This window comes from Entelurus aequoreus, linkage group LG24, assembly GCF_033978785.1.
Source record: "Entelurus aequoreus isolate RoL-2023_Sb linkage group LG24, RoL_Eaeq_v1.1, whole genome shotgun sequence".
Classification (NCBI taxonomy): Eukaryota; Metazoa; Chordata; class Actinopteri; order Syngnathiformes; family Syngnathidae; genus Entelurus; species Entelurus aequoreus.
In genome coordinates this window covers 38533044-38547463 of record NC_084754.1, presented here as the reverse complement: position 1 = coordinate 38547463, position 14420 = coordinate 38533044, and the positions used below count along the sequence as shown (strand labels likewise).

Here is a 14420-nt window from a genome sequence, read left to right as displayed (position 1 = left end):
AGCAAGCTGGTCTCGCTTTGCCCGACATTTTTAATTCTAAGAGAGACAAAACTCAAATAGAATTTGAAAATCCAAGAAAATATTTTAAAGACTTGGTCTTCACTTGTTTAAATAAATTCATTAATTTTTTTACTTTGCTTCTTATAACTTTCAGAAAGACAATTTTAGAGAAAAAATACAACCTTAAAAATGATTTTAGGATTTTTAAACACATATACCCTTTTACCTTTTAAATTCCTTCCTCTTCTTTCCTGACAATTTAAATCAATGTTCAAGTAAATTTATTTTTTTTATTGTAAAGAATAATAGATACATTTTAATTCAATTCTTCATTTTAGCTTCTGTTATTTCAACGAAGAATATTTGTGAAATATTTCTTCAAACTCATGATTAAAATTCAAAAAAATTATTCTGGCAGATCTAGAAAATCTGTGGAATCAAATTTGAATCTTATTTCAAAGTCTTTTGAATTTATTTTAAAATTTTCTGGAAAATCTAGAAGAAATAATGATTTGTCTTTGTTAGAAATATAGCTTGGTCCAATTTGTTATATATACTAACAAAGTGTAGATTGGATTTTAACCTATTTAAAACATGTCATCAAAATTCTAAAATTAATCTTAATCAGGAAAAATTACTAATGATGTTCCATAAATTATTTTTTTAATTTTTTCAAAAAGATTCAAATTAGCTAGTTTTTCTCTTCTTTTTTTCGGTTGAATTTTGAATTTTAAAGAGTCGAAATTGAAGATTAACTATGTTTCAAAATTTAATTGTCATTTTTTTCGTGTTTTCTCCTCTTTTAAACCGTTCAATTAAGTGTGAATATCATTAATTATTAATAATAACATAGAGTTAAAGGTAAATTGAGCAAATTGGCTATTTCTGGCAATTTATTTAAGTGTGTATCAAACTGGTAGCCCTTCGCATTAATCAGTACCCAAGAAGTAGCTCTTGGTTTCAAAAAGGTTGGTGACCCCTGCTCTAGATAAACATTAGGTCTACCTGTCAATATAACGTTTTCAAAGATTTAAGCTGTATGCTCTTTTTGTCAAAGAAAACCCAGTTTTTTATGGAAAAAACACAAAATATACAATATTTTCACCCAATACAATTTTTAAATGGAATATTTGACATTATATAATAATTGGAGCCTTAAAGGCCTACTGAAATGAATTTTTTTTATTTAAACGGGGATAGCAGATCCATTCTATGTGTCATACTTGATCATTTCGCGATAATACCATATTTTTGCTGAAAGGATTTAGTAGAGAACAACGACGATAAAGTTCGCAACTTTTGGTCGCTAATAAAAAAAAGCCTTGCCCCTACCGGAAGTAGCGTGACGTCACAAGCTGGAGTGCTGCTCACATTTCCCCATTGTTTACACCAGCAGCGAGAGAGATTCGGACCGAGAAAGCGACGATTACCCCATTAATTTGAGCGAGGATGAAAGATTTGTGGTTGAGGAAAGTGAGAGTGAAGGACTATAGTGCAGTGCAGGACGTATCTTTTTTCGCTCTGACCGTAACTTAGGTACAAAGGTTCATTGGATTCCACACTTTCTCCTTTTTCTATTGTGGATCACGGATTTGTATTTTAAACCACCTAGGATACTATATCCTCTTGAAAATGAGAGTCGAGAACGCGAAATGGACATTCACAGTGACTTTTATCTCCACGACAATACATCGGCGAAACACTTTAGCTACGGAGCTAACTTGATAGCATCGGGCTCAAATGCAGATATAAACAAAAGAAATAAACCCCTGACTGGAAGGATAGACAGAAAATCAACAATACTATTAAACCCTGGACATGTAAATACACGGTTAATGCTTTCCAGCTTGGCGAAGTTTAACAATGCTGTTGCTAACGACGCCATTGAAGCTAACTTAGCAACGGGACCTCACAGAGCTATGATAAAAACATTAGCGTTCCACGTACGCCAGCCAGCCCTCATCTGCTCATCAACACCCGTGCTCACCTGCGTTCCAGCGATCGACGGAAGGACGAAGGACTTCACCCGATCATTCGTGCGGTCGGCTAGCGCGTCTGCTATCCAAGTCAAAGTCCTCCTGGTTGTGTTGCTGGAGCCAGCCGCTAATACACCGATCCCACCTACAACTTTCTTCTTTGCAGTCTTCATTGTTCATTAAACAAATTGCAAAAGATTCACCAACACAGCTGTCCAGAATACTGTGGAATTTTGAGATGAAAACAGAGCTTTTTTGTATTGGATTCAAAGGTGTACCAATAGTTCCGTTTAACTAGTGACGTCACTCGCATACGTCATCATACGAAGATGTTTTCAACCGGAAGTTTAGCGGGAAATTTAGAATTGCACTTTATAAGTTAACCCGGCCGTATTGGCATGTGTTGCAATGTTAAGATTTCATCATTGATATATAAACTATCAGACTGCGTGGTCGGTAGTAGTGGGTTTCAGTAGGCCTTTAAAAAGGTCAATAACTCATAACACCATGGATTTTAATTCATTATTATTTTTTGAGCAATGACACTTAAAAACAAATCACACTAACATTATTGGGGATCCAAAAGGGTCCTACTCATTAAAGTGTTAAAAAATAAATTATACATTTTTTTTACTGTTTACTTTTAACACAATAATCTCAATAATCTCAACTTCAGATCTATCCGCCAATCATACATTTTATTTTTGTTTATGTTTTTTGTTTGTTCGTTTGAGGCCCTTCTTTAAAAAAACCGCTCAGTTTTTTATATGGCAAACACAAAATATGCAACATTTTCCCCCAAAAATATCTCAAAGTGGAATATTTAATGTGACGTAATTGGAGCCTTGAATAGGTCAATAATTCATAATGACATTGATTTTGGTTCATTATTATTTTTTAAAGAAATAAACAGCCTGCATGGCAGCTTTGTGTTATTAGAGTAAACATAGCAACATTTTCTTGTTACATTTCACCTGTTTGCTCTTTTGTACCATTTTTTATGTTTTTAGTTTTTTCCAATAGTATTTTTAAAATGTGCCGTGGAGCTGTTAAAAAATTACCTGTGGGCCGCAAATGGCCCCCGGGCCGCACTTTGGACACCCCTGCCATAAATGATCCTTGTCAATAGATTTGGCCACTTCTTCAAGAGGAACTGCACTTTAAAAAAATTTTTTTGCCTATCATTCCCCAAAAATGGTACTCAAGTAAGAGTACCGATACTTAAAAATAATGTAACTCAAGTAAAAGTATTTATAACTAGATTAAGCAATTCCTGAAGGAATTGCATGGGAATGCTCCAATGCTGAAGTTGAACGGAAATGCTGACAGGATGTAGTATGAACGTAAGAATAGTTTGAATTTTGAAATGGTTTGAATGTTGAAGAGTTTGAATTTCCAGGAAAACCTGAATTTGGTTTGAAACTTGGGAAAGTTTTAGTTTGAATGTCCAGTATGAGTGGAATGTGTTGATGTTGGAATTGGTTTGAATAGGTTGAAAAATGTGAAAGAAGTCATCGCACTAAAAAAGGTAGGAAAAAAACAGGAATCCCCGGCAATTTGTTGAACGTGGAAAAATGGTAGTTTGAATTTCTAGGATGAATTGAATGTGTTGAAGGTATAAAACACAGGTGTCAAACTCAAGGCCCGGGGGCCCATTCTGGCCCGCCACATTATTTTATGTGGCCCGCAAAAGCCTGGGAATAATATGCGTTAATAAAATGCTTGATCTTTTCTAACTAAATATGTTTGTTCTTTCCCTTCTGACATTACAAATAATGTACTGCATGCAATCTTTTAAAATGTAATATTATCAAAATCAATATATTATCATGTATTCCAAAAATATGTTTTTTTAAAATAAAGGTAAATACTGTACTTTGCTTGACTTACGATTTCAAATCAAATCATCAATCAAATTGTAGACTGTAAAATTGACAATAGATTTTACGGTTAAATTCCGCCGACTGTGTTTTTTTGCAGTAAAGTCAACTTTGGTATATGTTTTTTTCCATATACAGTAAGACACTAAAACATTAAAATACACACAAAAAAAACATTAAAACTACAAGATTTTACGGTTTATAAAAACAACTGGCAGCTCTGTTACTTGAATTTTACCGCTAAAAACGGTGGTATTGTTTTTCCATTCCATTTATTCAATTTTGTTATATGCTGTAAAAAACCCACTGCTTTTACTGTAAAATTCTGGTGACTGAGCTGCCAGTTTTTAAAGTAAAATGTAAATATTTTTTTTGTGCAGCTTATTGTTAATGTATTATATATATGTATGTATACATGCATGAATCCCATGAAGAGCAGGGAAACCTGCGAAACAGGCTTGTAGGGATGAAATAGCCTCTGTTTTTTCCTGACCTAACGTATACATGTATATTCATATATTACTCATTGTTAAAAGCGGCCTTTTGAGGGCAACCATAACTGCGATGTGGCCCTCAATGAAAACGAGTTTGACACCCAAAACGTGAATTCTGGGAATTTCTGGAATTTTTTTTAACTTTGAAAAATTACAGTTTGAATTTTCATTATGGTGGAATATGTTGAAGGTGGAATAGTTTGAATCGGTTAAAAAATGTGGGAATTGTGGAAGTTTGAAAAATGGATAATTAATTAATTTTGAATGGGGAAAATGTTCCTAAAAACTGGGAATTCTAGGAAATCTGGGAATTTTTTTTTTTAGAATTGTTGAAAGGGAGCATTTTCTGAACAGGCTGAATATTTTGAAGTTGGAATGGTTTGAATCGGACAAAAATTGTGGGAGTTGGGGAACTTTGAAACATTTATTTCACAGGAAATTTCATGGAAATTTTAGAATTTCAGGAAAAGTGGGATTAAAAAAAAAAAAACTAAACAAATTTGAATGTTCTGAATGAGTTGAAATGGTTGGTGTTGGAATTTTTCAAATCGGTCAAGAAATGTTGAAGTAGTAAAATTTTTAATCGAGAAATGGTATTACGGAATTCCTAGAATTTGGGGAAAACCGGGAATTTTTACAGTTCAAAAATCAACTTTGTTTTTTGTCCTAATTAAGAGGAATGATTTTACCGTGGAAAGGTTGAAGTGGGTTGAACAATGTGGAAGTAGTAGTCGACAGAATAAAGGGTGAAAAAACGTTAATTCTGTGAATTTCTGGAAGTTTTTTTAACTTTGAAAATTAATAGTGGAAGTTTGAAAAATGGCCAATTCATTTTGAATGGGAAAAATGTCCTGGAAAACCTGGAATACTGGGAAATCTTGGAATTTTTGGAATGTGTCAATGGAAAGCCCGCGATTCTTGAATAGGCTGAACAGTTTGAAGTTGGAACCGTTTGAATCGGATTAAAAATGTGAAAAGTAGAGTGCGCCAAAACCTGGAAAAGAAGAAGAAATAGATGAATTTTAGTGTAGAAAACATATGTGTGAATGCTTTGGAACATTCACACAATTATACTTGAGTAAGAGTAAGTAAGTATTTTGTGAAATAACTACTCAAGTATTGTGAGTAATTTCTGATTTTTTAGTAGTTATTGTGTGAATGCGCCAAAGGATTTACACATACTTCAATGTCAATCAATCAATCAATGTTTATTTATATAGCCCTAAATCACAAGTGTCTCAAAGGGCTGCACAAGCCACAACGACATCCTCGGTACAGAGCCCACATACTTCTTCTTCTCCAGATTTTGGCGCGCTCTACTTCCCACATTTTTCACTCGATTCAAACTGTTCCAACTTCAAACTGTTCGGGAATCGCGGGCTTTCCCTTGACAAATTTGAAAAATTCCCAGATTTCCCAGAATTCAAAGTTTTCCGGGACATTTTTCCCATTCAAAATGAATTGGCCCTTTTTCAAACTTCTACCATTTCCACATTTTTCAACCTATTCAAACCATTTCACCTTCAACACATTCCACCATTCTGGAAATTCAAACTATCATTTTTCCAAGTTCAAAAAAGTTCCAGGATTTTCCAGAATTCCTGCTTTTTCAAAGCCCTATTTCCACCCTTTTTTCTGGCGACTACTCCTTCCACATTTTCCAACACATTTCAACCGTTCCACTGTCAAAAAATTCATTTTAATCAGGACAAAAAAACAAACTTGTTTTTTGAACTGGAAAATTTCCCAGTTTTCCTGAAATTTCAGGAATTCTGTAGTACCATTTCTCAATTCAACATGGTACGACTTCAACATTTCTCGACCGATTTGAAAAATTTCAACAACCGCCCATTTCAAGTCATTCAGACAATTCAAGTTTTTACCGTTTTCAAAAAAAGTCCCACTTTTCCCGAAATGCCCAATTTTTCAGAATTTTCCATTGAAATCAATAAGACATTCTTCAAAGTTCCACAATTCTCAAATCTTTCATCTGATTCAAACTGTTCCAGCTTCAAAATATTCAACCTGTTCAGGAATTGTGTGCTCTACTTCAACAATTCTAAAAAAATTCCCGGATTTCCCATAATTCCTTTATTTTTTGCATTTTCCCCATTCAAAATGAATTGGCCATTATTCAAACTTCCACAATTCCCACATTCTTCAACCGATTCAAACCATTCTACCTTTAACACATTGAACTCATCCTGGACATTCAAACTACCATTTTTCCACATTCAACAAATCTCTAGGAATTCCCGTTTTTTGGTAACCTATTTCCACCCTTCTTAAGTTCGACTACTCCTTTCATATGTTTCAACCCATTTCAACCATTCCACCGTCAAAACCATCCTCATATTCAGGACAAACACCAAATTGGTTAAGGAACTAAAAAAATTCCCGGTTTTCCCGAAATTCTAGGAATTTCTCAATTAAAAACTGTTACTGATTCAACATTTCTTGACCGATTTAAACAATTCCAACACCAGCCAATTCAGCTCATCCAGGACATTCATGCTCCTAATCATTTTTTTAAAAATCCCGCTTTTCCCAAAATTCCCAAATTTCCAGGAAGTTCCCATTGAAATTAATGGGACATATTTCTAAGTTGTACAATCCCCACATTTTTCAACCTATTTAAACCATTCCAACATCAACACATATCTCATTCTGGACATTCAAACTAACACTTTCCCAAGTTCCAAACCAAATTCCGGTTTCCCTGGAAATTCTGACATTTCAACATTCAAAACATTCCAACATTCAAACTATTTCAGCGTTTAAACAATTTCAACATTTAAACCATTTCTACATTCATCCTACGTTCCATTAGCATTTCAGTTCAGCGTTAGCTTTTCAACATTCAAACCATTCCAACATTCAAACTATTCTTACATTCATACTACATTCTGTCAGCATTTCACTTCAACTTCAGCACTGGAGAATTCACACGCAGTTCCTTCAGGAATTGCCTCTTCTAGTTGGAAGTAGAATTCCCATTTCTACTGATAGATGATGATATAAATGTTATTTTTACTAATTTGAAAGTAATCGTTGAAGATTTTTTTGCTGCCTTGTCTGACGTCATGTCACTTTTTACAGTCAGTACGTTTCTAAGCCCTAAATGAGTCTGATTTGTCAAATAATTCAGTTTTTTCTATTTCCTCAGCTACATGTGACATTCTAGTTTCCATGCTCTTAATGTGACTGATGGCCATACGCAGTAGGCCTCTCGTATGCTAGGGGGCGATTGTGGTCATTTCATCTTATTTAGCTATATTAGATGTAAATACAATAGAAGAAGATAATGCTACATGCTAACAAACTAGCGCTAGTAACTTTATAGCTATGGATCTAACAGAGAAGTACAACTTTCCAGTGCTTTTTGATGTTGTTGATAATGTGTTAATGTGTTTAAATGACACTTTTGGTTATTAGAATAATCAGAAACATACAAAAATATCGCTTTTTTACTGTTTTAGGAGGTTGCTGTTCAGCAGTTGTCTCAAACAGCCGGAATGTGCTGGTGTCATGTCATGTAATAAAAGTGTCTTATTTGGGAACATTCTGACACTTATTAAACAAGTAAGTCGGTCTATTTTATCATATACTTTAAAAATACTGACCTATTTCAGCTCCCTATAGCTGTACTTTGTGATTGTTTGATTGGTGAAATGGAATCAAACGTCACTACTGCTTACGTTGCAGTGGTGTGCCGTCAGGGCCAGCAAGGCCTTCTCTGCTGGCCTAACATAACCAGAAATCATGATCATAATTAAAGATGTAATTATTTTTTTATTTACTTTCCCTAAATATCTAAAATGATTCATATTCTCTTCACGTCATATTATGCTCCTTCCAGTGCTGTTGTTTTTAGTTTTAGTTTGTATCCAATCAGAACTCAGTTAGCTTATGTTGCCATGCTGTACCAAATCTGCCAGAGGCCTTTAGAATCAACAATGCGGGCGTCCGTGCACTGTAAGTGATCGGGGACATAGACATGATACACAATTGCGATAGCCAATCAAATCACGAGTTGTTGTCACTAAGACCTTCTAGCTTGCCTAAGGTTGAACATGACATTTACGCGTCCTGTGATTGGATACTCACCGGGACTGTTAGCGGATGAATTTGAGAACAAATAGAGTTGAGAGACAGTTGCGATAGCCAATCAGATCACAAGTTGTTGACAGTAGCCTATCTAAGTAGCCTGATGTTAACGAGACTGTGATTGGATACTCACTTGTCATTCCAAAGTGAGTATCCAATAACAACAGCCATACAGGTCACACTGAGGGTAGCCGTATAAACAACTTTAACACTTTTACAAATATGCGCCACACTGTGAACCCACACCAAACAAGAATGACAAACACATTTCGGGAGAACATCGGCACCGTAACACAACATAAACACAACAGAACAAATACCCAGAACCCCTTGCAGCACTAACTCTTCCCGGACGCTACAATATACACCCCCCGCTACCACCTACCTCAACCCCGCCCACCTCAACCTCCTCATGCTCTCTCAGGGAGAGCATGCCTCAAATTCCAAGCTGCTGTTTTGAGGCATGTTAAAAAAAATAATACACTTTGTGACTTCAATAATAAATATGGCAGTGCCATGTTGGCATTTTTTTCCATAACTTGAGTTGATTTATTTTGGAAAACCTTGTTACATTGTTTAATGCATCCAGCGGGGCATCACAACAAAATTAGGCATACTAATGTGTTAATTCCACAACTGTATATATCGGTATCGGTTGATATCGGAATCGGTAATTAAGAGTTGGACAATATCGTAATATCGGATATCGGCAAAAAAGCCATTATCGGACATCTCTAGCTACTACCCACCTCTGCATGTCAATCTTGGTGAGTGACAGTCTATTCATGAGCAATAAGCTGATGGGTGCATATTGTTCTTTCAATGATCAAACAATCTAACACTGTAAAGGTTGCAACTTCATGCTGATATTTTCATCTCCATGTGAAGTCATGTGATATTTTCTTCTCTCTTGTCTGTTCCTCTCACAGTCACCGCGAATATGATATTTACACTTCTTTGCGGTTCATGCAACAATACTCCTGTTTACGGTAGGCCGGAAGATGTAATGCATCTCCCCACCACACCCACTAATTATGACACAAAAGCAAAGATGAGATGATTTTGCTGCCATTGACTCGACATTCTTTGCGTGACTGTGCTGACATTGTGTGGTGTACGTGACCCGACCACATCAAGAGGGGCTCCTGTTAGGCCGGGAATAACAACTCCTGTTTAGAAGCTACTTAAAAAATGCATTTGATGGAGCGTACGCCAGCGTTGATTAGATTGCGTACCCTTTGACCTTTACCGCGCTCTCTCTTAAACCCGACATCTGCACCTGACTTGTTTGTGACCCAAATGAACGTCACGTCACGTCTTGTGGGATGCCGAGTGTGAAAATTAAATCACAATTTTCTAGCTCATATATTTTGAATATTTAGCTCACTTTTCTTACTTTGTTTACATTTAAATCACATTTTTAACGTTTAGATTCATTTGGACTTAGACTTATACAAACTTTATTGATCCACAAGGGAAAGTGTTCCACGCAGTTACTCAGTTACAAAGGTTGGAAAGGCTAAGGATAGAAAGGATAATGCAGGTATTAATGCCTGGTTCACACCAACGGCGCTTGCCACGCTTTAAAGCGGCGAGCAAAGCGCCGTCATTTTTGTCAATTTTTCCACGAATATCCCGATCTCCGAAGTAATGTTATGCTTTGATACGCTCTGATACGAATTATTTCCCGCTTTGTTACCGTTCCTCACGATTTGATGCCGCTTTGATACGCTTTAAATCACGCTTTGATACGTTTTATTACGCTTTATCAGCCCTTTGAGACACTTGTGATTTAGGGCTATATAAATAAACATTGATTGATTGATTGATATTGAACTTTATTACGCTTTGATGCGATTATTATTTTGTGAATTTGATGAATAAATTGCGTGCGCACACATAATATAATAAAAAAGAGAAATATGACAAAAAAATAAGAAAAAAATGTGAAAAACTCAGTATACTCAGTTTTCCCCACATTTTTTAGATTTATCTATTTATTTGATTTCTCTTTTTGTTTTATTATATACAAGATAAAACACATAATGTAATAAAAAAGAGAAATATGATAAACAAATAAGTAAAAAAAAATGTGAAAAACTCAGTATACTAAGTTTTCCCCACATTTTTTAGATTTATCTATTTATTTGATTTCTCTTTTTGTTTTATTATATACAAGATAAAACACATAATGTAATAAAAAAGAGAAATATGATAAACAAATAAGTAAAAAAAAATGTGAAAAACTCAGTATACTAAGTTTTCCCCACATTTTTTAGATTTATCTATTTATTTGATTTCTCTTTTTGTTTTATTATATAGAAGATAAAACACATAATGTAATAAAAAAGAGAAATATGCTAACAAATAAGTACAAAAAAGTGTGAAAAACTCAGTATACTGTTTCCCACACATTTTTTATATTCATTTATTTTTTCAATTCCTCTTTTTTTCCCGTTATATTATGTTTTATATCTTAATTTCTTTTATTTCTTTGTCATCTTAATAAATATCTATCTTTCATTTCTTATGCTAGTTGACAATAATAAAGGCATTTCTTTTAAACGTAACATATTTTCTTTATTATTAAGGAAGATGTTATCAACATGTACAGCAAGCAACAAACTTGACCAAACAAAAAAGCACAAATAGTATCACTGTTCACCAATCAGGTTACATAATGTGGGGTTCATATGACAAAGGGTACATTATGTTGTATGAGATGATACAAGAGAGTGGATCAACATTGTCCACAAAGTAGAAAGTTTTAAGAACCATTTTTGTTTACATTTTCGTACAGAAAAATTATAGACAGTAATGTCAAACTGTAACATCAAACAGCAAACTCACAGAAGTACAGAAACAATGATCATCGTATAATAAAGGCAATGATGCAAAAGAGAATGGATTTGTAATCCTGTGTTGGTTTTACATAAAGTTTCAATGTCACTAGTCAATATCACAGTCACTTCCTATTTGTAGTTGTAGACTTGGGTCCGTGCTTTGAACCAAGATCTGTTAAGCTTTCCTACGCTTTGAGTCAAGCTTTGCTGAGCTTTGTCATGCTTTGTCACACTTTGATACGCTCTCGGCGCTTTATTCCATTCTTGACAGAGCGCCAAATTTTTTTAAACAGTTTAAAAATTTTTGGCGATCTTGCCGCATGTCCCGCTTCGCTACAAACTTTCCATTACGACCCTCACGCTTTAATCACGCTTTGTTACGCTTTAACGCCCCTTTGCATGCCACTTTGCATGCCACTTTAAAGCGCCGTCAAAGCGCCGTTGGTGTGAACCTAGCATAAGTAGACTAAAAATGTACCATAGTAGCAATACAAAATATAACATATATGTAATGTTTACGTATTATATATACAGTATATAATATATACTGATATATTATATTATATTATATTTTTATATAATATATACAATATATAACAAATCCCAATTACCATGTACAATGTTACAGTATATGTAACAGCTGCAGGAAAAAAAAAGGGCAGCATAAAATAGAGAGTAGATCCAGCAGAAAATAAACATTATAAACAAAGAGAGGTAGCTAACATAGAAGCGGTCAGGTAATAGACAGATATCATCTATTGCTGTATGGCGAGTGATTATACAGCTGGATGGAGTGCAGAATGAAGGAGTTCTTGCATCGAACACTGTGGGGAAGAAGCTGAAGGAGCCTGTTGGAGTATGAACTCCGCTGTCCCTCAATTGTCTGGTGGAGTGGGTGGGCAGGATTGTCCATGATGGCGAGCAGTTTGTCCAACGTCCTCCTGTCCATCACTGACACAAACGCCTCCAACTGCATGCCAATAGTTTAGCCGGCTTTCCGGATCAGTTTGTCAATCCGGTTTAAGTCCCTTTTGCTGGTGCTGCTGCCCCAACAAACCACTGCAAAGTACAGGGCACTGGCCACAACATTTTTCTTCACATTTGAGGTAAAACATTAAATGGTGAATCTATATGTTAAATCTAAATTTAAATGTTAAATATAAATGTGGAATCTGATTGTAAATATACATTGTTAAATCTAAATATGAACGTTGAATTTGAAATATACATGTTGAATCTAGATCTAAATGTTAAGTATAACAGTGACATTTTAAATATGAATGTTAAATGTAAATATTAAATATGATTATAAAATTTAAATATAAATGTGAAGTATAAATGTTGGATATAAATCTAAACATTAAATGTAAGTATACATGTTAAATCTAAATATAGATGTTACAATTTAAATCCAATGTTAAACAGGCATGTGATTTTTCCGTCCATAGTTGGAAATACGTCTTTTTTATCTCTGTACAAATATAAAAAAAATATTTTTAGTTTTTTCCGACCTACAATGTCTGTTAAAATCTTGATCCGTCTCACGCCAACTACTACGGTTTTCCCCGTAATGAGTACAGTTTTTGATCATCCAGTGGTAAAAACTACGGTTTTCCATTAAAAATGATTAACTTGCTGAATTTCCCCCAGGGATCAATAAAGTACTTTCTATTCTATTCTATTCTTAAAAATCAAAGCCACGTAGCGAAGCAACTCCCAAGGGCAGGGGACGACATATTGATCAATGATGATTTCTCCGGCGCCCCCCGCGACCCCGAAGGGAATAAGCGGTAGAAAATGGATGGATGGATGGATGATTTGTTGGTTTACGTATAAGAAAATCCATGCTTGGTTGGTTGGTTTACTATGATGAGTCACGATTGGTTAAGATTAGGGCAAAACATTACGGACAGGCCAATCAGAGGCAAGATAGGGCAGGTCATCGAACCAGGAAGAGAAATCACAACAGACATCCCAAATCAATCATCAATCAATCAATGTTTATTTATATAGCCCTAAATCACAATGACGGCGAGAGAGTCGGAGAAGACAAGAGGGAATATTTAAGCGGGCGACCTGGTTGGACCTGGCTTATTTTCAGTCTTTGTCATCAGGTTCATATCACATGCCTGGTTAAATCAAAATATAAATGTTAAATCTAATTATTAAATATAAATGTTACATTGAAATATAAATGTAAGATCTAAATATTAGATATAAATGATACATATACATTTAAAAGTAACATTTTAAATATTAATGTTTAATATGAATGTTAAATTTAAAAATTCAATGTAAAAATTAAATTTTATATATAGATGTTAAACATAAATCATCCTCGGCTGGGACGCCCGGGCGAGGTTGCCTGATGATTAAAGATCCAAAATACACCCTCCACCCCGAGTGTATCATTAATGACGTGTCCAAGTATCACCTTTAAGGTGTATTAGAGTTCTAATGTTAAATCCAAATATTAAATATAAATGTTAAATATTAATTTAATTGTAAAATTTTAAATATTAATGTTGAATCTGAATATAATGTTAAAGGCCTACTGAAATGAATTTTTTTTTACTTAAACGGGAATAGCAGATCCATTCTATGTGTCATACTTGATCATTTCGCGATATTGCCATATTTTTGCTGAAAGGATTTAGTAGAGAAAATCGACGATATAGTTCGCAACTTTTGCTCGCTGATAAAAAAAAGCCTTGCCTGTACCGGAAGTAGCGTGACGTCACAGGAGCTAGTATTCCTCACAATTCCCCATTGTTTACAATGGAGCGAGAGATTCGGAGCGACAAAGCGACGATTACCCCATTAATTTGAGCGAGGATGAAAGATTCGTAGATGAGGAACGTTACAGTGAAGGACTAGAGAGGCAGTGATGGACGTATCTTTTTTCGCTCTGACCGTAACTTAGGTACAAGCTGGCTCATTGGATTCCACACTCTCTCCTTTTTCTATTGTGGATCACGGATTTGTATTTTAAACCACCTCGGATACTATATCCTCTTGAAAATGAGAGTCGAGCACGCGAAATGGACATTTAAAGTGACTTTTATCTCCACGAGAATACATCAGTGACACACTTAGCTACTGAGCTAACGTGATAGCATT

General features: G+C 34.9%; 1 long non-coding RNA gene across 1 annotated transcript in view; it reads left to right on the top strand.

The window, feature by feature from the left end:
- The window catches only part of LOC133641574 (uncharacterized), a 168697-nt gene that overhangs the window by 29433 nt on the left and 124844 nt on the right, over positions 1-14420 (top strand). The gene's annotated exons all lie outside the window — the stretch shown is intronic.